This window comes from Passer domesticus, chromosome 4, assembly GCF_036417665.1.
Source record: "Passer domesticus isolate bPasDom1 chromosome 4, bPasDom1.hap1, whole genome shotgun sequence".
Lineage (NCBI taxonomy): Eukaryota > Metazoa > Chordata > Aves > Passeriformes > Passeridae > Passer > Passer domesticus.
The window spans coordinates 80,913,730-80,937,335 of NC_087477.1; the positions used below are offsets into that span (position 1 = coordinate 80,913,730).

Below are 23,606 nucleotides of genomic sequence, written 5' to 3' on the forward strand. Positions count from 1 at the left end.
GTCAACCAAAGCTGCCACAAGTTCTTGAATGACACGAGGAACAAGGAAGGTCTTATTTCCTTTTATTTTTCCTTCTTTTTACAGATGTTATCATCCCATATGCAGAGAAGTCTTTGGCAAACAGGGATATATTTCCCCCTTGCCAAACTGCACCCATGCTGTCAAGGCCTCATAGGATGCTGGTAATAAACCCCTGGCTATTTATTTGAAATTATTTTTTCTGCTTCTCTTCCTCATTCCTTACCAGGCTCCCCTACATTTGTTTATTCCCTGGAATGCTGCAAATTCTTGTACAATTCCTATCTCACACAAGAACTTTTAAAAGTCTGTTACCACGGCAAGTCTTTCCCCATAGAGAGGTCATTTCTTCTGTGCCACTGAGAATTCCCTCAGGATATGAACCTGTCCTAAAGTGTTGTGTAGCTGTTTGGAGCCTAACAACTGGATTCACTTCAATACCCTTAAATTGACATATTTTTATTGTCATATTGACATAGATTCCTTCTAATTCAAAAAGGATGTTGAGTCTTTCTGCCTAAAGCTTGAACATCATTTTAGGGAATTCTCTTCACTTGATGAAGTTCTCTTACTAACAGAAAGGTGCAAGTTTTGCCCATTTTCATAGAGTTCGGGTATTTCTGGTGAATAACTTGGATTTAGAAGAGATTAGGTCTAAATTGCTAAAAAAAATTATTTAAGGCAGTCATTGAGATGGCCACTACAAAACACAAATTCTCTTTTCCCAGCCTTGAAAGCTTTGCTAGACAATTTCTGTCAACTCAAGAGAATCTAAACTTCATCTCACTGAAAACACATGAAGCTGACATGGTCAAAGGCCAAGGTTCTCACTTGTACTTGGGAGAATAGACAAGTTGAGTATTCTGTTTCCACACTTTTTTTATATCTCTAATCTGCACATTATGTTCATTGAAGGGGTCTCAGGAGTGACATCACTCACAGAAATGTGAATATTACTGGAAATGCCATTCAAAGGAGGGCTGACTTTGCCTTCCTGTGAAGGCATTAAGGTATAACAAATAAAAAAGGTACAGTCACAATCTAAATGATTGCAACATCTTTGCCAAAACTTGCCCAAAGGGCTTTGGCAAGGGGGCATCATTTTCTTAAGTGGTTGATAGTGCACAGGGGAGCCTTTCTTTATTTCTAACACTCAGACCTTGCCACCTGAATACAGAAGTTAAAGCACAAGAAAAGTTTCTGTAGGATTTTATTATACCTACTTCACTCCTGATGTCCAGAGTAGCAAAATCTCTGTCTGAAATCACAGAATCAGTAGAAGAGCCCTTTAAGTCATCAATCCCAACCATTCCCCCAGCACTGCCAAGGCCACCACAGATCCATGTCCCCAAGTGCCACATCCACACAGCTTTTAAATTCCTCCAGGGATGGGGACTCCAACACTGCCCTGGGCATCTGTGCCAGTTCTCCCAGTCTCACAGCAACACCAGCTGTGAATTCTAAAAAAAAACCTTGCAGTTTCAGTAATTTTTATCTGTAAAAAAAAAGCCAGAAGTCTACAGCATCATTTGAAGCTATGTGTGTCCAATGGGGCATGGAGACATTTAAACCCAAGCAAAGAATGGATCCTTACTCTGCTGCTCTTCCAAAAGCCCAAGTGTGTATTTTCTTATTTATTTTCAGGATTCTCTTTGTGATCTTTTCAACAGGATGCTTTGGACTTTTATACCTTTCCTGGCCACATATTTAGGGATCATCACAAAGCCTAAGAAGGAAATTTTCATCTCCTCCATCACCGCAGATTCCCCACTTTTGGCACCCACTCCTCCAGTTGATCCATCCCAGCCAGAGTTTTTCTAGGCTGGGCAGGACAGGCTGATCTGTGCCTTTATGTCACTCTGCATTTGTGCCAAAGCAAATCAGGACTTTGGCTGGATCCTTGATGGCCCTCAATAATCTCTTCTTGCTAATTCCCAGTGTGTGCAAACAAGTCTGCACAGAGAGAAGCCTGACACTGAAATCCCTGGATCACGAATATGTTCCCAGCATGTTTTGTCTCCTTTTAGGGTGAGAAGGAAAAGCTTCAGGAACCTCCATAATTTGGTTTTTTGCTGCAACAGCAACACAAGGATTTCATCCAAAGGATTTCCTTCTCCTCCTGTTCTTACCTGATCCAGGGTGCTTGGTTTGATTCAGAGCTGGGTTTTTGATGGAACAGAGGACAGAAAGGGATGATGTGGCTTTGATACAGAATTTTTTTTATCCGTTTAATGTTTTAATAATCTCCAGCCAGGCTCCTCCTCAAAATCACACACACATATGTTGTACATATCATTTACTCTGAGTATTTATTTCTGCCATTATTTACAGAAGTCAAAGATCCTCAGCAGGAAAATACCTGTAGAGCAAAGTCTTTGCCATGGAGAGACAAGAAAAACAAAGATTCGATTAAAGGAGGATAAAGTTAGTGATGCTAAAAAGCTTTTGAAAGCCAGGACAGAAAGTGTGTGTGAACAAAAGAACAATACATAAAGCTAACAGCATGCTCAGGGTGTTAGCTCTTAGTCACTTATTTCTACTGCATTATTTGTCAAAAAAATAATACTTCCTCAAACTTCTTCCCTCTGTTTGAATCCCAGTCACACACACTTCTGCTGCACACCCAGATTGATTATTCACTGCATTGTCATTGCCTGTTGTTCACTGAATTCTGACCTTTCCTTTTAATTCAAGGAAATTCCAGCTACAGACTAGAAAAAAATAATCCCCTGTTCTAAGAGATGACTCATTTCTTTGCTGCCACATCAGCTTGCATGGCATATTTAACTTTGAAATATTACTGGAGCAGGGGAGGAGAAAAGAAAGATGTGGATCAAAAGGTCATTAGTAAGTAATGTTTTAGGAAGGAACAGGAGAATTCCATGAGAATAAAGTTAAAAAGGGATGTGAGAAGGTTCCCTGATAAAAATTGAAAGGGTCAGCAGGAAGAAATGATGGGTTGTCTTTAGGGAAGATCACAAAGTAGACAAACCAACTTGAATGCTTTAAATTAAGAGAACTAGTAAGATGATCAATATTCTCCCAAATCCAGAGAGATCCATGCCAAGCTCAAAGCCTTTGGACAGCAGCGCTGCTCTAAGTGGCCAGAGGAAGTTTATGAAACTCAGCCACAAGTCAGGCAGGAAATGTACCGAGAACAATGAAAAAAAATAGTGGGATCAACACTGAAAACTCTTTATTTTAAAAAATCTTTTTCAATGTATGAGGAACAATTCACCCCTCCCCTGCTCAGCTGTTGATTGCTCTGAGCACTACCTGGAATTCATGGAAGATGATGAGCTTCTAAAAGCAAAGAAATGATAATGAGCATTCATCAGAACTACACCTCTCTGACACTAGAAAAACAAAAGAGGAGAAAGCTTTGTTCCTAGGACTGAATTTCTTTCTTATTTCCAAGAACTTGGATGTGAAGAAAGGAATAGATTTGTTTGTTGCATGTGGGCTCTATCTTACCAAACTCACAAAATTATGAAATGTGAGTGTTGAGGTGTGATTGTGACTCCAGAGAGAAGTTTAGGACTGTGGTCATATTGGAAAGTGTGAAGATGAATTAGCCATGCCACTATTGGGAGCACTCAGATAAAAAACAATAAAATATATTCGTGTCATTTTTCCCACTCCACAGCAGAAGGACAGTGTCTACCTGGGAAAGAGGGAACACAAAACGATCTTTAAAATGCCCACCATAAAATACACAGTGGAAAAATGGGTGGGAAGCCATCACCGAGGAAAGGTGATGGAGTTTTAAAATATGGTGTATAACTTTGACTGGATCAGAGACAAAAGTGACATTCCTTCTAAATCAATGCTCTTAACATGAGTGACCCTTGCAACAAGTTATGGGCTATCTTCAGATATCACCTGGTACAGAGTGATCTCAAAGTCTTCTTTTCCTCCCATGGTATCTTTTAGGCATTTAATCACGAATAAAAAAAAGTTTCATAAAACCAATATTCCCTCAAAATTCCCTTTCCAAGCCTATTCCCAGACTGCAGTCCACAATTTCAGCTCTTCCACAAAGAAAAACCACAGATTCAAAATAAAATCACAGATTCCTAAAAGTCTTGGGATTTAAGGGACCATAAAGAGACATCATTCTACCCCTCTGCCATGGGCAGGGACACTTTCCACTATCCCAGGTTGCTCCAAGCCCTGTCCAACCTGGCCTTGGACACTTCCAGGGATCCAGGGGCAGCCACAGCTTCTCTCATCTCTTTTGACACCAAAAATTCCCCTCTGACAATGGTTGTTCAGTGATCATATTTAATTCATTAAAACAACAAAAAGAACTTACAACTCCTAAAGATGAAATTGGAGCTCCATTATAACTCAATCTCCAAACAGAAGCAGCCACAAATAGGAAAAAAAAAAAGATTCCATGTCAAAAACCTGCTTTAGCATGTTTAAAGTGTTTGCCTACTGAGATTTAGAGGTGCCATTCCAGCATCTTTACAATAGGTATAATTTAGGCATTACTTTGACAATGTACTGCACAATATACTAAAATGAGTTAAAACTCATTAACTCAACTACACAGGCAAAAAAGATGGGTCCCAACAGCTTGGATTTGACAAAACCTGCAGTTGGTCAGCACAGACCCCTAATTTATCAGGCAATTATCTGTCTAACAAGGCCAAGGTATCAGTGTTATTGTTGAAAAATCCAGTCTGGATAATCCATACCACACACAGCCCACATCACAAGCAGGAAGGTAACTCCACCCTTCCTTATAAAACACCTCAAACTGAGGACAAGGACACCCAGCAGCTGAACTGAGATTTGGGCAGACCAAGAGCACAAACCCAGGCAGTCATGGAGAGTTTGTCTGTTTGCTGTTGCTGTTCATCTCTTCAAATTCTGTTCAAACCCCCCGTGTTTGCTCTGTAGACTTTGCAATTTCTGTTGTTTCGAAAGAGTTTTGCTTAATTAATTAATGTTTGCAAAGGACAGGATGTGGTAAATGCTGTTATAACTCTCTGAAAACTGCCTGATTAAGATGCAAAGCACAGGCAGAACAGCTGTCAGACCAAACTCCGGTGCTGTCGATGCCCTGACAATGCAGAAGACAGCTCTGGATACAAATTCATCAGCAATTAGTTCTTCCTTGAGTCACAAAATAAATTCTAAAAAGTGTCTCAATGAAATGATTCCCTGCATCTGTTTTTTGTTGCCAGATCATTCAGTAAAGGCCCTGTATTGCTTCCCTGGGCAGTTTCAACTCTTCTGAGCAAGCAGTTAGCCAAAGTCAGTGAGATTATCATAGAGATAAATTATCACAGAGATAATGTATCAGCTACTTGCTGCTGTTAAAATTTTCCTGTTGGAAGAGTCATTCTGGGTCAGGCTTTTTCACTAAGATATAAAGCATCAGGTGGACCAAACTGACATAAAATCACTGTCTCCCACTGAATTCAGACTCATGCTGACACCAGCAGAACTGGTTCATTTTGTTTTCCAGCATCAATTAAGAAACTGAAAAACTCACATAATTTGCTGGATCATAAAACTTTCCCCTTCAGTTTTTTCACCCTCTATTACCTAAAAATGTCTTGATTCACAACACCAACAGCATTCTAAACTACTTTGTTTTCTGGAGCTGCCCCATGCTGAAATCCCAGGGTGAGCTGCTTGGAAGTTCTGACTGACAGAGTTTTGGATCTTTTTTAAATTGCTATGAATGGAATCACAGGAGAGCACAGCTTGAAGAACCTGAGCTGACACATGACCAATGAAATAACAACCATTTTTCCAACCTTAAAAGACTTTTTCAGAAGACAAGTTAATCTTTACAGGATGCAACCATTCCTTATGACCTTGGATTAAATTAGCCCTGTTTCCATGGGAAGTTATTCTTTAGGCTAGCCATTGCTGGCTGCCTTTACATTTATTTACAATAGCGCCTAGAGTCTTCCACTGAGTTCCCATTATGTTTAAGTGCTGCAGCACCTCGTTGTAACAAATAAAAGTACTTGAAGGGATTCAGAATAATATCAGAAAAATGTGTTTAAGAATAATCAGTGAGTCCATTTTAAAGGGAAATAGCTTTTATGAAGGATATGTATCAACACATACCTAAATACTTTAATACATCAGTGAAGGAGAGCCCCCTTCTCTTCAAAATTATTTTCTGATGCTGTAACTGTAGTGCTTTTCTTACTCTCTGCCTTGAATACATGAACAGACTTATTTTTATTTTCATTTGATTCCACTGAACACAAGTGGTTTTAACCCTTCTGACAATTCAGGATCAATCTTCTCCAAGACAGAAGATAAAGTTGGGATATTTTTTCATACTGGTAGATTCAAAACCCATGAAAAAACCTGAAAGAATTTGGATCCTGGGTTTTTTAAGTTGCATACTACCAGACCAGATTTCCAGCTAACTCTCTCTGGGACATTAATATCCCCAATCTTATCTTAATTTCTAATTTTAAATTCCTGTAGAGACTCCTCTCTGCTGTTGTCCCAAATGTGTCAGAGGGAGCTGGCACCTGAGTACACAAGTGTGAATAAATTCAGCACTAAAAGCAAAGAAAACTAAATAATTGGTTTACAGAAAGAACTATAACTAAAACCACAACATGATCTTGTAAAAAGGCTCTCCCCATCTTTCTTGTAGGCTCCCTCCAGGTACTTAAAAACAAGGAAAAGGAGAAAATAGAATCACACATATTGAGCTTTTTTACTTCCGTTCCCAGTAACACCTTAAAAAAAACCCCACCAAATTGTTTCTAAACATCTAGGAGGCAAATTAGCCACTGAATTATATTTTATAAGGAGAATGTCAAGTCTCTTTTCTCTCTGCAACATGTTAATGTAGAGATGACACAAGATGCAACACAATATTTATCTTTAATTTTTGAAATGATTGCTGTGAAGACAGAATCTTTTTGTAGCTATTGAGTAATGTAAAACAAAAAATGGAGAATGGAAGACTTGGTCAGACAGCAGGTAAAAACTTCTGAGTGAACATATTTAAGAATCTAAAAAGGAAAAGTGTGTTTATCAGCAGAAGATTTTAATAACAAACATCTAGAAACCCATCTGTGGTGCAGAGAGATGTGACCTTGGAGAAGGAGAGAGAGGGTCCCTCATGGGTGAATTTAACTTCAGCTCTGGGAGGGGAACAATTGAAATGAAATATAAGAAATCTTGTAAATGTTAGTATTCAATCAGGCTTTATTGGATCTATCAAATGGTTTTCTGCTGCCTGCCACTAGTTAAACACCAGCATTCTTCTATTCTCCTATTCTTCATCCCCCTTCCCTGATAACGCACGCACATGATATTTTTCATTTCAAAACGAGCCTCACATAATTCCAAAAGACAAATCTATACACACTGCTCTGGTTCTAACAGCAGCTTAGATGGAGATGTCAAGGTTTGGGATATCAGCAAGAGCTGACGCAAATCCTATCTCCTGCTGGGAAATATAGGAGAGGATGTGCGGGACAAAACGGGAATAAGACGTCAGGAGCAGGTAGAGAGGACTGAAAATAGTTTGAGGCTGGAAGGCAGATTAAAACAGGAGCTGTTATTCTACCTCTCATAAAAAATACAAAAGGACTTCCTGAAGCATATTACAGAATCACACAGGGTTCAGAAATTGGTTATGAGAATGATCAGGGCGCTGGAATAAAAATTTCATAAAAAGAGATTGAAAGATTGTAGGATTGTTTACAGAAGGGATGAATACAAGGAGTTGTGATGAAAATATATTACATTTTGTGAAGTTAAAGGAAAGAGCTGCTTATTCTTCATTTTGCTGTATCTAAAATCTCAAAAAGAAACATCCCTAAAGTTCTCCAGTTTATAAATGTCATTAATGGAATTGCTGCTGCTTGAAATAAGTAAAGCAGTTATGGTATACCTATGACTGCTGAAATGTGGTATTGAGGATATAGATATGAAAATAAATATATATTATATTATATTATATTATATTATATTATATTATATTATATTATATTATATTGATTGCATTTAAAATCGAATCAAATACATTTTATATATAAAAAGTAAAATAAAATAGAACATTTATTTTATATATTATATGAAATTAAATATTGGTAAACTATAATGATAATTACAACAATAATTGCTCTGTTTTACCTCAGAAAGTGATTGTTTTTTCAAATAAATAAGCCTAAATTTTCATCTCTGAGTAACACTTGAAATGCAGCTCACAGTTATCCCCATTACAGTGGATTTCAGGGGTATCCTTGCACAAAATTCATGATGGCTCCCTGTGAGCAGATGAGCATAATGGACAAATTAAAATGTCATTTGGTTTTTGGTTTTTCCTTGCGCTTACCACTGTGTGAAACTATCCTGGCCAAGTTCAGCATCAGTTTGTTCTGACACCCTTCCCTTGATGCAGTATCTTCTTTAGCAAGACATTTTATTACTCCAGGATTCTCAGTGGGGAAGAAAATTATAATAATTTCCTCTATTTATATTCTTCCTCTGATCATACTCATAGAATAAACCACCAGAAAAAGAATTTTTTCAGGTATTCAAAATGAAAATGAATTTTAAAATGCAGGTGCATAAGGCTCTATTTTATTCCAGAAAAATCACCTTTCATGGGATGAAAGTCCTTTCCAAGCTCCTGTTTCTCTCACTAGCTACCAAAGGGTCCTAGTGCTTTGTCTGCTCTACTTGTGCCACATTTCCATTGTTCAGTTTAGGTAACTTAAATTAAAATCTGATAAACTCATCACAGCAGCACCAGAAGCTTTTTAATTTTTAAGTGTGTATATTCATAACAGCAAATGTAATGGTGAAATCCAGATTTTCTTCCCTCTGCCTGTTCTTCTTCACCTGGGATATGAAACTTTTGCAGTGGAAGGGGGCTCTGTACTAGAACTAAATTACCAAAACAGAAGCATCTGGTTTTCCTCAGTTGTCTGGTCAGATCAAATAATTCTGGTTTGAAATTATTTCAGGGATTTGTAGCTAACAAGTTCCATCATGGGTGTGTAATCTGATTTCTCACAACACCTGAACACCAGGTCTAAAACAATAATGTTTTAACAGTAATGCAGAATAAACAATTCTTACAAATTATTTTCCTGAAGTGACCACACTAAAAAAACTATTAATAATCCAACAACTTTCTCTACTAATTTGATAAAGAACTTTAGGCCCAAACCATGAATTGAAAATATCTTATATTGATATTTAATAATACTTAAAACATTGTTTATAACAGGCTGGAATATTAGACCATGTAAAAAAGTGTGTTTCACTGTATAAAATAGAAAAGTAAAAGAAATCTCTCTTTTAAAGAAAATTGTGTCTCAGTGAGTTGGAAATCCTCATGTCAGCCTAGAACTTGAAATATTTCAGTAATTTTGCTGCTTTTATTTCTCCTTGCTGTGCTCAAGCAAGAATTGTCCATTAAATGTCTTAGAAAGAAGTAAAAATTATGAGTTGACTCTTACATGCACTAATTATTGGGCCTCAGCTTGATGACCTCAGAAGAAATTGATCAGCCAAGAAATTTTTAATTTTTTTTATTTTATTTAGCATAAGTTGTTTTCCTTCTCCCTTATGCCCAAGTTTAGAAGTACCAAAGGAGCCCAGCTATATTATTAAAACTCTAAAAGTACTTGTTCCTTTATTAAAAAACAAAAAACATCTCTTGAATGAAAATTGCTTAGCACCAGCAGATATTAAAATTCATTAAAATATGAAAATAAAGAACAAACCAACCATCAACTGCTCTTTTTTCCCCTTATTTTCACTTCAATACAACCTCTCCTAAATACATGCAAAAAGCTTAAATACATTACAGAAGGATTATTGACTCAAAAGGACTCATTTATAAAATAAAGTCTCACTGGGAGGAGCTCCACTAATTGGCAATTAAGTTGGGTCATTATCTACGTAGAGAGAGAATACCTGCAGGTATAAAAGGAGCTTTGTTTAAGGCTTTTATACGACTGAAATATCATTCCTGGGGAAAAAAAAAAAATCAATTATTTTTAATGTTAAACAATATTGGCTTTTCAGGCTTTTTCAGAACTGTTTCTTCCAATTTTTTTTAATTACAAAGATATTTATGACAATACCAACATCTCTGATCACTTGCAGAGTATGAGAGGGGACAAAGCTTGGATATTTCTAGATGGTGTTAAATTCTTTAAAGTCTCCCAGGTTTTTACATAAAGATCTTGGGAGATAAAGCAGGAAGAAAATAGGCATCCTGACCTTTGAATCCTTAGCTTTTTCTTGACTAATTTCAATAATAATGTAATAATATTTTTTCCTTTTTGATAATGTTCTTGTGTAGCTGCTGTAGTAGAGAAATCACTGCAATCCTAATTTAGAAATGATGTTTCTAAGCTGTGAGGGCAAAACCTGCTGCACCTTTTCTCATCTCTTCCTGGTAAGGTGAAAGAAAAGGTGCAAAATAACTTTCCCTAATGGGCATAAGTGAAAATACTGAACTTCAGGTAGTTCTAAATCAAAAAGTTGGGTTTTCATCCACCTGACCTGCTGCAGGTCCCCTTTGCTACCTGTGTTCCTTCCTTGAACCTCTCTCAGGTGGCATCAAAGGGAGATTAGACAAATGCATTTTGCTAATCTGAATTTTAAAAATGCTTTGGAGCATTTCCTTCTCCAGGGGTAATGAAAGATTTTCAGGCAGGCTGGTTTGCTTTTTTGGAAATACAAATGGCACAGAACTCCACAGATGAACTTCTCTTCAAGACACCTCCCAGCGCTTTAAGACTCTGATATGAATTTGCATGTGCATTGCATGGTCTAAACTCTGAGAAAATCCCCTCACGCATCAAACTGGGGAACAAATTGAGCAGAATTTGGAGAAATGTAGCTTTTTAATATCTTTTTTTTTTCCTTCAAGGCTCAATTGAACAGCACTAAACACACTGGTGGTTATAATTAAAGTAGTCATCATCCTAAAATCTAGTTTAAAAATTCACATTCCACCCTGACTGAAAATGAAAACATATCAGAAAATTTGTAAATAACTTGGTTGGTAACCTATATGAGATGAAAAGTTGGTTTTCCTCAATATAAATGAGACTTAGGAAAAAGGATAAATAAGATGCTTTCTGGCTCCAAGGGGTGAACTTGGCAGTGTCTTGACCCTTAAATATGATCAAATATTGATGTGTGTTGGAGGAGCCTGAGCCTGCATAAAGCAAAACACATCGTCTGAAAATATTCTCTGGTCAAATTTATGTGGAGATTTGAGGGAAAAATACCAATTTGCTGATTTGGTGCTGGGGTGTGTAGAGGGTAATTCAACTTTGGGCTCCTGCGAGTCCCCAAAGCTAAAGGCAAGTGGGTCATTAACAGGGCACTGCAAAATTCAGTTTTGTGGAATTCAGCCCCTGTTCATGAGTGTGTGTTCAACCAAGAGCTGGGAGGAGCTGTTCCATCTTCTGCCTAAACAAGCGTTTATATTCCAGCCTGTATTATTTGCTCATATTCTTCTGGTTCTCAGTTTCTTTTTCCTGCCTCTGTCAAGGTCAGGATTGAAGGCACTTGAGATGGTATTTTGTGTTCAGGCTTAGATTTATTATTTCTTATTTTTATTACAAGTTCTGAGTCCTACAGCATTCAACTAACAAGCCACAAAATGGCTATCTTTTGTTAAAAGGTCTTTTAAGACTAAACTATCATATTAAGAAGTGACATCTACATTATTTTCACTTTTAACCCAATAACTAATCACTCATGTCCCACAATGCGGATTTTTTCTGTGCAATTACAAAATACCACCCAAACCCATGGAAGACAATGTGAAGAAGAAGGAGCAGCCTCCACCCTAGAACCTCCATCTTGCTTTATATATATTACTATATTCTAAAACCTTAAACTCTAAGTTTTCCACCCTGTGATATTACACACATCTAATCAAATTCCACACCCATAATCCCAGTGCCATCAATCAATTTTGGAAGCCTTCTCCATGGCCTCAGATTAAATATAGTATTTTCTTGTGGGTCTGTGCCCTTCAGCACAGAAGGTTTAAAATTCTCAGCATCCAGGACTCCAGCAGTATTCCTGTTGTTCATATTTGGCTTAAAATAATCTTAGCAATTGTATACAGAAGTTGATGTAAGGTTATTTCTTACCAAGGCTTTAACTGGTCACTAATTCATCTGAATGGAGTATTCCCCAAGGACTACTGGCTTGTTTAAATGCAGGAAGCACCTTCTTTTAATTTCCAAAGTACTTTGGCTCCTTCAGGCAAATCTGCATGTGGGATTAATCTGTAATCCCATCACTGATGCGATTGCAGGCAAAATTGGCCACCTTTGCTCTGGGATCTTCCCAATTGCTGCCTCTCCATGGTGGGGAGAGACCTTCTTTGTTTCCCTGTCAGCACATCTCCCAAAAGAAGGTTCAGTTGGCCACATGTTCTTAGAAGAAGGGGGACAGAGTGGGGGGCAAACAGATGGTTTGGAGAAAGAGGATGTCATCTGTAACAACAGTCACCACTTGAGATTCCACAGCAATCCATTTACTAGACAATTACCCTGGACCTGAGATTCATTAATAGATCACATCCAGTTTCTCTTCCTCTGCTGCTCATCCATAGGAGAAACAGGCTGGATTTTTTGTTAGCAATCTTTTCTTTATGGAGAAAATACTTGCCCTAAAATTCTTGACCTTCCTGCAAACCTTGAGCAGAGGGAGTGTATTTCTCTTTCTGTGCTTGTTTTGATGCCTCCCTCTCATTCTGCATCTGAAGACTTCTGACTCAAGCACCAATCCCATAGCACTGACCATCCAGCTGTGGGCTGTCCCAAATATCTGCCTGACCTTGCTGCCACGTGCAGGCAGCTGTGACACGAGCACTGCAAAGGGCACAGGGGGTTTTTGGATCCTAAATCACTTCACATTCCACTTACCTGGCAGCTCTCTGTTGTGCAGCTTTGAGCAAAGGTTACCTGATGTCCCAGATTGTAAGGCAAGATGTATTCTATTTGTCATCTGTGTGGCAGCTGTCTTTTGTTAAGTGGACAGTTTTCCTTATTTCTTCCACAACCACTCCTCTCTCCAGAGAGACATCTGTTGATGACAGGCTGTTGAATGTCACTGCATGGCTGATAAGAACTACAGCATCCCACTGGGAGATGGGAGCCCAGAGGGAGGAGCCAAGCATTCCTACCTGGATATAATCTGAGATTATGGAAATATCACACAGCTTCTCCACTGGATTTCCCAGAGGAACAGCAGCTGCCTCTTCTTCCACTGGATTTTCAGGGGAAGACTACACACTTTCTACAGGATCCCTGCTCCAGCAGAACCACACCTGACACTCCAGGAGGACTGCAGCCACATTTCCAACTGGACTGCTGCCAACACCCTGACCCACAGGGTGTCAGGTTGTGTTCTGACTCTGTCAGTGTTGTTTTAGTTTACTACATTGTTTATTTTATCTTTTTATTTTCTTCCCTGTTAAAGAATTGCTATTTCCTTCTTCCATATTTGTTGCCTGAGGATCCCTAAATTTAAATTTATAGCAATTCAGAGGTGGGGGAGCTTTACATTCTCCATTTCAGGGAGGCTCCTGCCTTCCTTAGCAGGCACCTGTCTTTCCAAACCAAGACACCTGAGAAGCCCTTGAGAAGTCCTTGTCTGCCTTCTTGCTGTGCTCCTGGAGAACATGATGTATTTTGTGTGGAGAGCAGTGCTCTGACCCTGTTTGTGCTGACCCAAACACCGTGGCAGCATGCCGAGCACCATTCCCATGATACACATGTTTATTTCAATCCTCCTCAGCCTCACGACTCTTGCTTAAATTTATCACACTGCAGGTCATGGCCACAGTTTCTTCAAGACTGGGAAATGTGAGATTACTGCTAAGGCTTTGGGGAAGTCCTCCATGGTTTTGGTGAAAGGGTATTCACTGAGCAGCTGCTGACACCACAGCTGTCAGCTGTAGCACCAAGGGATGTTTTCAGGCACAACAAACTTTTCTGCATTGTCTCAAAGACCTTCTCGAATTTTTTTTCCCAACAGTTGCAAAGTTACGGGTGAATAATGCACAGGGAGGGTTTCCAGTGCACACCAATGCATGAAAACTCTCAAGGACACTTTAAAAGTCTCCATATTTTTCTTACCACAGACCCCCTTTGGTATCTTCACAAGAGATCTTGTTTCCATCACTTTTTCCTTGTTTGTGAAGATCATAGAAACACAGAATGTTTTGTGTTGGAAGGGACCTTAAACATATTTTTTTCAACCCCTGCCATGGGCAGGGACAGCTTCCACTAGTCCAGGTTGCTCCAAGCCCTGTCCAGCCTGGCCTTGGACACTTCCAGGGATCCAGGGGCAGCCACAGCTTCTCTGGGCACCCTGTGCCAGGGCCTCCCCACCCTCACAGGGAAGAATTTCTTCCTAAGATGCAGCAGTGCTCTACCACGACCTTTTTAAGGATGTCACCATCTGGATTTACACCATAAAACCACAGGAGATCTCTCAGTGCTTCAATATTGATGCATTTTTGCAGCCATCTTGCAGTGCTTCTAAGAGGGAGTGAACCACTGTCAGGAAGCTCAGGATGATCCAGCACAAGTTTTGACTCCTGGAACTTCAATTCTGATGTTGGGTTGTTCCAGAATTTCAGAATTCATAATTATGCGTCTACAATTAAATTACTGACAAATAAGCAAAGATAAAGTGAAGGTCCTGGGGTCAGAACATAAATTAAAAGAATTCCACTTTTTTATCCCTTAATATTCTGCCACTAAAATTGAGACTTTCAAACATGTTGCTTGTTTTTAATAAGAAAGGCTGGCAACAACATCATCCCCTTTGTCCCAAATCTTTATTCACATGTATTTTGAGATTTTTTTTTTCCAAATCATGAAGATCTGAGTGATTCTTTTCCTTGCACCCTCTGGTGGCTGCAGGTTCCTCTTTGGTCAGTGGAGAGCAGCAGCCTGACAAAAGCTGGTGTTGCTGGGTCACTGCTGTCCTTCCCATGCCATAAACAGTCCAGGGAGCTCTTGGATCAGAGCCAGGGTGAAGAGGGAAAAGAAATTCAAGGCTATATCCACAGGACTAAATTCCATCTGACTCTCTCCTTTAGAAATATATTTGAGAAGCCTGTGAGTCACAATAAAGGACCTAAAATATAATCAAGATGTAGCTTCTATCTCCAGGTACAGCCCAATTTTATGAAGAGTAGGAATGGAAGTTGCATCAGCTTCAGAGTTTGGCTGTACAGCCTTCACTCGGGGAATTTTTTCTAGCTCCAGTGAGATGCTCTTTGCTTTTAAAGAAGAATAAAATTGATTTGCAGTTTTAAACACTCCACATACAAAGTGAAATTTGCTGGGTGTGAATATCAGCTGTAAGTTGCTGTGCCAATAATTTAAACAACAAATAAACATACACTTTCTATCTAGTGTTTGGGTGAAATATTTTTATTTCATGGAAGTGACAATCTGAAATGACTCTGTATATCACACAGCACTTAAACTTCCTCTATGATCAGCTGCAAGCACTGATATTTGAATATTGTGCTAGGGAAAGTCTGTGAGGGTTAAAAGTCAGCTTTGCCTTTGCAAGGCAGAGTTCAGCAGGGCTTAGCTTAATCTGTTATCCAGAGGGATATTGTGGCCCAGGCTGGACCCTGCAGCAGCCAAGCAGTCTGGGTGCCTGAGCTGTTTGTGTTTTCAACAGCCACTGCCAGGGCTGCTGATGGCTCTCAGGGACTCTGTGTGCAGATCTCCATCCATGCCCACACCATTCTGCCCTTGGGTTCTCCTCACCAGCTATGAATTATGCTGATCTAAAATAGGGAAGTGGCCCAGAGAGTTGTGTGACCCTTCAGAGGGACCTCAAAAGGTCAGAGAGAGGGGCAGAGAGGAACATCCTGAAATTCAATTTTCCAAGCTGAGCCCCTTTCCCAACTCCCTCAGCTGCTCCTGGTGCTCCAGACCCTTTTCCAGCTCTGTTCCCTTCTCTGGACACTCCCCAGCTCCTCAAAGTCTTGTTGTGAGAGGCCCAAAAGTGAACATGTTGAACTCTCCAGCTTCCCTTGCAAAGAAAGGTTTCACATCTGCCCTTATTGTTCCCACTTTTGGTCTATTCCTGGGTTCCTGGTAGAACTTTACCAGGCAGAGCAGATGTCAATGTTTATTTCACTCCAAGCAGAGAAATTCTTGATTTGCTCCTGTATGAATATCTCAGAAATAGATATGTTTATTGCCCACATTAAGGGAACAGGCAAAGTTGAAAGTTAAAAACATATGGAGTTTCTTGTGTTATTGCAATAAAAATCCAGTGAGCTGTGAATTTCTTTTCACATATGTGGGGGTATTTCTACTGTTCAGTTCTCAGCTTTATTTTGTCAGAATAAAAAATGTTCAGAATTTTCCTTCCCTAAGAAGAGATGAACATTGTCAGAGGGGGAAACCTGGTGAGTCCAGAGAAGGCCACCAAGCTGATCAGAGGGAGGGGGCAGCTCTGCTGGGAAGAAAGGCTGAAAGAATTGGGGTTGTTCAGCCTGGAGAAGAGACGGTTCTGAGGTGACCTCATTGTGGCCTCATCCAGTACTTGAAGGGATCCTGCAAGAAAGATGGAGGGGGACATTTTACAAAGGTCTGGAGTGACAGGAAAAGGGGATAGAGCTTCCCACTGCCAGAGGACAGGGTTAGATGGGATACTGGGAAGAAATTCTTCCCTGTGAGGGTGGTGAGGCCCTGGCACAGAGTTCCCAGAGAAGTTGTGGCTGCCCCTGGATCCCTGGAAGTGTCCAAGGCCAGGTTGGATGGGGATTGGAGCCACCTGGGCTAGTGGAAGATGTCCCTGCCCATGGCAGTGGAGTGGAACAAAATGGTCTTTAAGGTCCCTCCCAACCTAAACAACTCCTTGATGTTTCTGGTGGGGCTGTTTTGCATCACATCACACTCTAACAGTGAATTCCACAGAAACTCTCATGGAGCTATGGACACATCTGCATCTATGAATGGGCTCTCTGTCCTAGGCAGGAGGGGGACACTGGTGAGATACACCTGGTGAGTGGTGGGACACAGAGATTCCCCCTTGGCAGGACTAATAAAAAAAGAGGTTGTCCTTTCCTCTAAACACCCCACAGCAACTTGGATGCACTCCCAACATTTTCCATTCCACCCCCAAAGCCCCTTTGTCCCTGCATCCCCTAATGAGTTCCATACCCAAAACACCTGGTATCTGCCACAGCACAGTGCAGAAAGGGCTTTTTTTGGTTGACTGGCTGTGCTGGATTTCACAAGGTCAGTGATCTAATCCCTCTCCTCATCCCAGTCACTAAAGTCTGCTCTTCCCCAGCTCAGTGGGAGCCTCCACCTGGCATCCTTCCCCCATCCCTGCAAAGCCTTTTAGTTTGAGTCACCTCTGCTCAGTGCACAAACAGTGCATGAGCAAATAGCTATTCATTAAAGGACACACTCATTCTGTGTACAAGTTGTAAACACTGTCAAAAACAATTTTCTAATGCACATTCAGAAGTGGGTGGAATAAAGATTTCCTGGGCAAATCTTAATGTTACTTATTATTGATTTTTTTTTTCCTACAGCCCCCATTGTACATGAAAATTTTCTCTTTCTGCTCAAACATATTAGCAGGTCATGCAGGGCTTCTAGGTATGATTTTTTGCCTTTTTCATAAATGCCAGCAATCTTTCCTTATTTCAAAAGCTTTAGTTATCTCTCAGGGTGGGGAGGGGTGGTATTTCTTGGAGCAGGAAGGAACCTGAAAGCCTATTGACTGAGAGGTATTCAAAGGTTTTATTTTTAAAAGCTGAATAATCAGATATATATATATGCCTGAATCCTAAGAACAGAATTAGCTTGTAATTCAACACTAGTTTTTCATTAGTTTTGGGAATATAATTTAATTCTAAGAAAGAAAGTTTAAAAAAAAGCCATTCCTGTTGTACACATGACTTTATCACTGAGCCAGCAGGGTTTTCACACAGTCTGTCAGGAGAAAAAAGAAAACAACAAAAAAATCCCAGCAGCAAAACCTGACAAGTAGTTGGGGTTTTTTTTCCCCAGTGGCCAAAAAATATGCAAATTTATTAACAAACCAGAGGATGAATAAAACTGTAAATATTTGACAAACCACTGTGTTCCATTAGATCAGCCAGAACACCTTCCAGCTTTTCCTATTTTCAGACTTGTTTCCTCTGGTTTTGCTCAAATTGTTATAGTTATTTTCCCTTGTCCTCCTGTAAATGTGTACCCAGGGAGGCAATAAGTTCCCCAGCTCTCAGCAGTGGTGATGTATTCAACAGTTCTGAGCACAAAAGTGATTTAGACTTCACCTGTTGGGCCCTTAACACAAATACTCATTCCTGAGACTTCCTGATAGGCAGAAACACGCCTAAACCTTCAGTTGGTGAAATTTATTTATTTTTCACTCTTTATGCAGCTGAGCAAGTGGAGCTGGAGCAGCTGCTGGCTGGCAAAGCCAAACTTTTGTTCCCGGTCGTGATAAATGGGGCACTTAACCTTTCAGGATAAATGTGCTTCACTCTGGACAGCCTCCCTGGGAACAGGGCTTCTGGTTCCTTTTATTTCAAGCTGATTGAGGAAACATCAGCACACAGAGAGCAGTTTTACCCTCTTCAGTGAAAATTACTTGGCTGGCCTTGATGTCAGAGCAGAGACCATGGGATAACTCAGGTTGGGAATCACTGATCCAACCTCCCTCACAAAGTAGAGCCAACACTGAATTTAGATCAGGCTCTTCACGACATTATTTTGTGTGGTCTTGAAAGCCTTCAGGGATAGAGACCATGAAATATTCTAAAAAACAACTTCTTCTGCATTAATTCATGATTGCAAGTGCCATAAAATGGATGTTACTAGTCTGTATCAGCATATTAAAAAGGCCCCAAGGTCATACAAGTGCATGTTTCACTGTCATCAACTTTTAAACCACTAAGTCAATGACAATGATAAATGTAAATGGTTGTTATTTTCCTTCTTAAAGGTTTATTTATCAAATATTTAAATGGGATTAAAATCCCTCAATTCCTGAAAAAGATTATTTGTCGGTTTTGCTCAGTAGAGTGTTAATACATTCATTTCTCTTCTGCTAACATTTCTGTGTGGAAGTGCTTGAATCAAAGGTAAATGTTTTCTCAATAAATCATGATGGGTGATGCCTGAACTGGTGAATAAATATTCAATACCAATTCAGTACAAGAATATCTGTGCAACTTGCTCTAGGTGACCCTGCCTTGTCAGGGGGGTTGCATTAAATGATCTTGAGAGTCCCTTCCAACCCCAAATATTCTGTGAATATATTCCTGTATTTTGGAAAAATGAGAGGGACTTGTTCATTAATTTAATTTTACTTCCAATGAAGTTTATAAATAGAAACCTCGTTAGACAAATGAGCTGGTACGAGAAGCTTTAGCAATATTGCAAAATGTCAGTGTGAGATCCTTGATTAGATGGCAAAAGGATCATTAAGTACAGTTACAGTATAATTTTAAAAAATCTAATTACCACCCTACATTAATTCTTTTTGCATGAACTGAGGAGATTATGCCATATCTCCAAAGTGGTTTGGGGTTTTTATTGAGGGGGTTTTTTTGCGTATGTTTACAGGATCTTGCACAGCAGTTTTTTATCTCTGCCGTTTCTTTAGGCTTTGAGTTGCTCTCATCAGCAGTGCAAGGTCACCTTCTCCAACCTGCTTTTCACAGAGGGCAGGAAACACAATGGTTTGAGATAAAGCTGCAAAAAGCATCCCAGAGTTTTCAGCCCTGCCATCCATCCCTGTGATGAAACCATGGCACATAACCAAGTCCATAAACAGAAAACTCCCTCCTCATCTGCAAAAACAGGTAAGGTTTGTGTCCCAACTGTTCTTTCAACAAATTGTTTGGAGCCTTACTCATTAAGCTGCCACAAAAGCTTTTACACTTGTTCTGGATGAATTGACCCAGAAATTATTTTATTCTCTCTTGTGCTTTCCCCTTAATATTTTTATTCCTGATATTTTTCACTGGAAGTGACATATATCATGTACTTAACAGTAGAACTTTTTGGCTCTATCGTAGTAAGTTCTACGACCTCAAATCTAATTAAGAGAGTGGGATTTTTTAAGCTTGGTGGTATGAATTGCCCTGTAAGTATCCTCATAGTTTCCTGCTCTTACTAGTCCTAGAAGAATCTTAGGTTGTTCAAATAAGTTCAATTTGAATGGAAATAAACAAAAGCAAGCCAAAGACCCTTGTCATCAACAAACCAGCTCCTCTGGCTGCTTGTGTCAGGTAATTCACTCTTTCCTGAATGCAGAATAAATCATGCAGACTTCAGTGCTTCAGACCAGGGATCATCATGGAGCTGCAATGTGGCATTCACATTCTCTGGAAAAAAATCCTTCACCCAGGATTTTTCTCCTGGAAGCTGAGAAGCCTCAGAGAAAAGGAAAACAATTCTTATCTCATTTGCTTCTCCTGTGCTGTGCTCATGTGGAATGTGTTTGGAGATTGTTTACCCACAGGTGATTGTTCCATTGGGTTCTGCTGTGAATTGTTTTCACTCTTTGGCCAATCAGGGCCAAGCTGTGTCAGACTCTGGAGAGAGTCATGAGTTTTCATTATTTTCTTTTAGTATTGAGTAAGTATATTTTCTGTATTCTTTAGTATAGTTTCGTTTCATATTCTTTAATATAATATAGTACAATAAAATAATAAATTGGCCTCCTGAGAACATGGAGTCAAATGCATCATTCCTGCCTTCGTCGGGCCATTCCCTGCAAATACAATATTGCAAACCTACATTTCTCTGAGGGTATTTCTACAAATTCTTACTTTTACTGCAGCGTGACTTGCTAGGAACAAGCACCAATTCTTCAACCCTTAGCCTGCACTTTCAGAAGCATCTTTCAAGGCTTTATGTGCCTTTCCATGCCCTCCCCAGCACAAAAAGACATTCAGCTGTTCCATGATGAGGAGAGAGCTCCCTGACATCTCTCCCTAAGTCACAGCAGCTGTAAGCTTGCTCTAAACAACACCATGCAGTGGTGCAGGTTCAAAGTTAAATCACATTTTGTCCCCTTTTCTCCTATGCCTGCAGGAGCTTCTGAGCACCTAAAACCTTATTTATGAAATGCAGAAGTCCATGCTGAGCTCCAGTGTGCACACAGCCATTGCAGTTTAGGAATGCGCAAAAGGAAAAGGCCTGGATATGCTTAAAGTGTTCCTCATGTGTTGCCACAAAGTCATAGAAGGGTTTGGGTTGGAAGGAACCTTAAAGAACATGAATTCCAACCCCCTGCCATGGGCAGGAAGACCTTTCACTGCACCACCTTGCATTATTCAAAGGAACAACTTATTTAGGAGTAGGACTGTAAGGTAGGGAGACTAATTGTGTCTCACAAGGACAGAGAAAACATAGGATGACTGCAGGAAAGAACAATACTTAAGATCATGCTAAATTCTGTATCAGCTGTCACAGTGCAGGGTGGGGACACTCAGAATCAGAGGCCATTTCCATACATTTTCCTTAGCGACATTAGAACAGGATTTTATTAGGAAATAATAATTTTATTTCACTTAGAGGAAGGTGGTTGCTCTTTCTTCCAGCATTGCTCAAAGAGAAAAGTCAATGTAAACTAGAAGCTCTCCTGCTAGTTAACCTCCCTTCATAAGAGAGGTGAGAAAATTAAAAAGCCAGTGTAAACACACAGAAATAAGGTGCATTAATACCAAAGGATTTGGGTTCTGCTTTTGTGTTGATCAGCAACAGTGTTCAAATAATAAATTGCTCACTGGACCTATCACTTTCAAGTGATAGGAACAGGTAGATCTGCTCAAGTGAACTGGTTCTACAAAAGCTTCTGCTGGTGCAAAGTCCTTCTTTTTTTTTTGGTGTCACTGCTCAGGTGTTTCCACGCAATAAACTGGTTCCATGTTCAAGCATATTGAATTCTTGATGCAATTGAGCACAGCAGTGAGCAGGAAGAGATATTGGTGTTAAGCAAAGCAGGCCAATTCTTCTTCTTGTGACACAAAATGTGTCAGCAGGAAAATGATGAGTTGCATTTGAGAGAAGACTTGGCTGCTTTCATTTTCCTGTCTTGTGCTCTGTGATGGTTTGAGCATCATTTTTTCTTTTATAACAGGGTGCAGGCCAGGGATGTGATGCCCCAAGGGAATCATCCTCAGGGGGTGGGCACTGGCCAGCTCACACAGCAGAGATGAGAAAGGTGGAGAATAACCTTAGGAAATGTGAAAAATACTGCGAAAAATAACAGCTGATCATGTTAAAGTCATGTGGGGGCTGAATGTGTTCAGGTTAAAAGCACAGGGAGTAATGCAGATTCAAAACTTAGAAGTAGAGAACTTCCTTAGCTTTCAACATACACATGATTGTTTCACCCAAAGATTTAAAAGAACTCATAATTTATATTCAGACTATTCACCCATATATGATCATGGAATATGATAATAATTTTTTTCACAAAATCATGCCAAAATTTGTAAGAGAACAAGATAAATCATTTATTTCATCATAATTACAGTGGTAAAATCCCCTTGATTGGAAGGGATGACCCAGATTCTTTGATTTTTCCAGAGTGTCCTAAACACCAGGTGTTTGCCCGTGTGACTGTGACATCAGAACCAATATGCTGGTTCAATAAACCATATCATAAATAAAACAAAAAAATGAACCAAATAATAAATTTTCTCTAATAAACACATCATAAATCCAGGGGTTTTTTCCTCTTCAGCTCTTCCACTGCATTGCCGTGTTCTAGGGACCTGGTAAGGAAAACAGGATTTTCTGCTAATTAAGACATTGAGGGGCTGAAGCATGTCTGGAGAATGGAACAGAGCTGGGGAAGGGTCTGGAGCCCCTGGAGCAGCTGAGGGAGCTGGGAAGGGGCTCAGCCTGGAGAAAAGGAGGCTCAGGGGGGACCTTGTGGCTCTGCACAGCTCCTGCCAGGAGGGGACAGCCGGGGGGGTCGGGCTGTACTCCAGGGAACAGGGACAGGAGGAGAGGGAACGGCCTCAGGCTGGGCCAGGGGAGGGTCAGGTTGGATATTTGGGAAAATTTCTTCATGGAAAGGGTTGTCCAGCCCTGGCACAGCTGCCCAGGGCAGTGGTGGAGTCCCCATCCCTGGAGGGATTTAGAAGCCATGTGGATGTGGCCCTTGGGGACATGGTCAGTGGTGGCCTTGGAAGTGCTGGGGGAATGGTTGGACTCAACAAGGTTAAAGATCCTTTCCAACCTGAATGATTCCATGAATTATCCATACTTTTATTCAAGGCAGCCTGTTACCCCCTTCTCTTCCATCTTAGTGAGATCAGCAGCTCCTTTATAACCCTTACATGTTTTTCAGCTTAATATTGACTGTCTGAATTTGTCACAATTTCCCTTAATTAAGCTTTTAGCAATATTCTGCCTTCAGAAAATGATGAGTAATAACCAACATGTCAAAACTACTTGTATTTATCATTGGAGATGTATCATGGTCCTCAAAATGCTATAAACATATCCTAAATTTATGGGTCCAAAATTTTGTTGCTGCCACCTCCAAACTCTGCACAAACAAAAAAGAATTTGTGAAAA

General features: G+C 39.9%; 1 long non-coding RNA gene across 1 annotated transcript; it reads left to right on the plus strand.

Moving 5' to 3' along the window:
• Positions 1–17,636: 17,636 nt before the first annotated feature.
• LOC135300165 (uncharacterized) lies at positions 17,637–22,212 on the plus strand. Its single transcript, XR_010362054.1, has 3 exons — positions 17,637–17,654; positions 19,672–19,870; positions 22,156–22,212. It is a non-coding gene; the product is annotated as an uncharacterized LOC135300165 (long non-coding RNA).
• Positions 22,213–23,606: the final 1,394 nt, after the last annotated feature.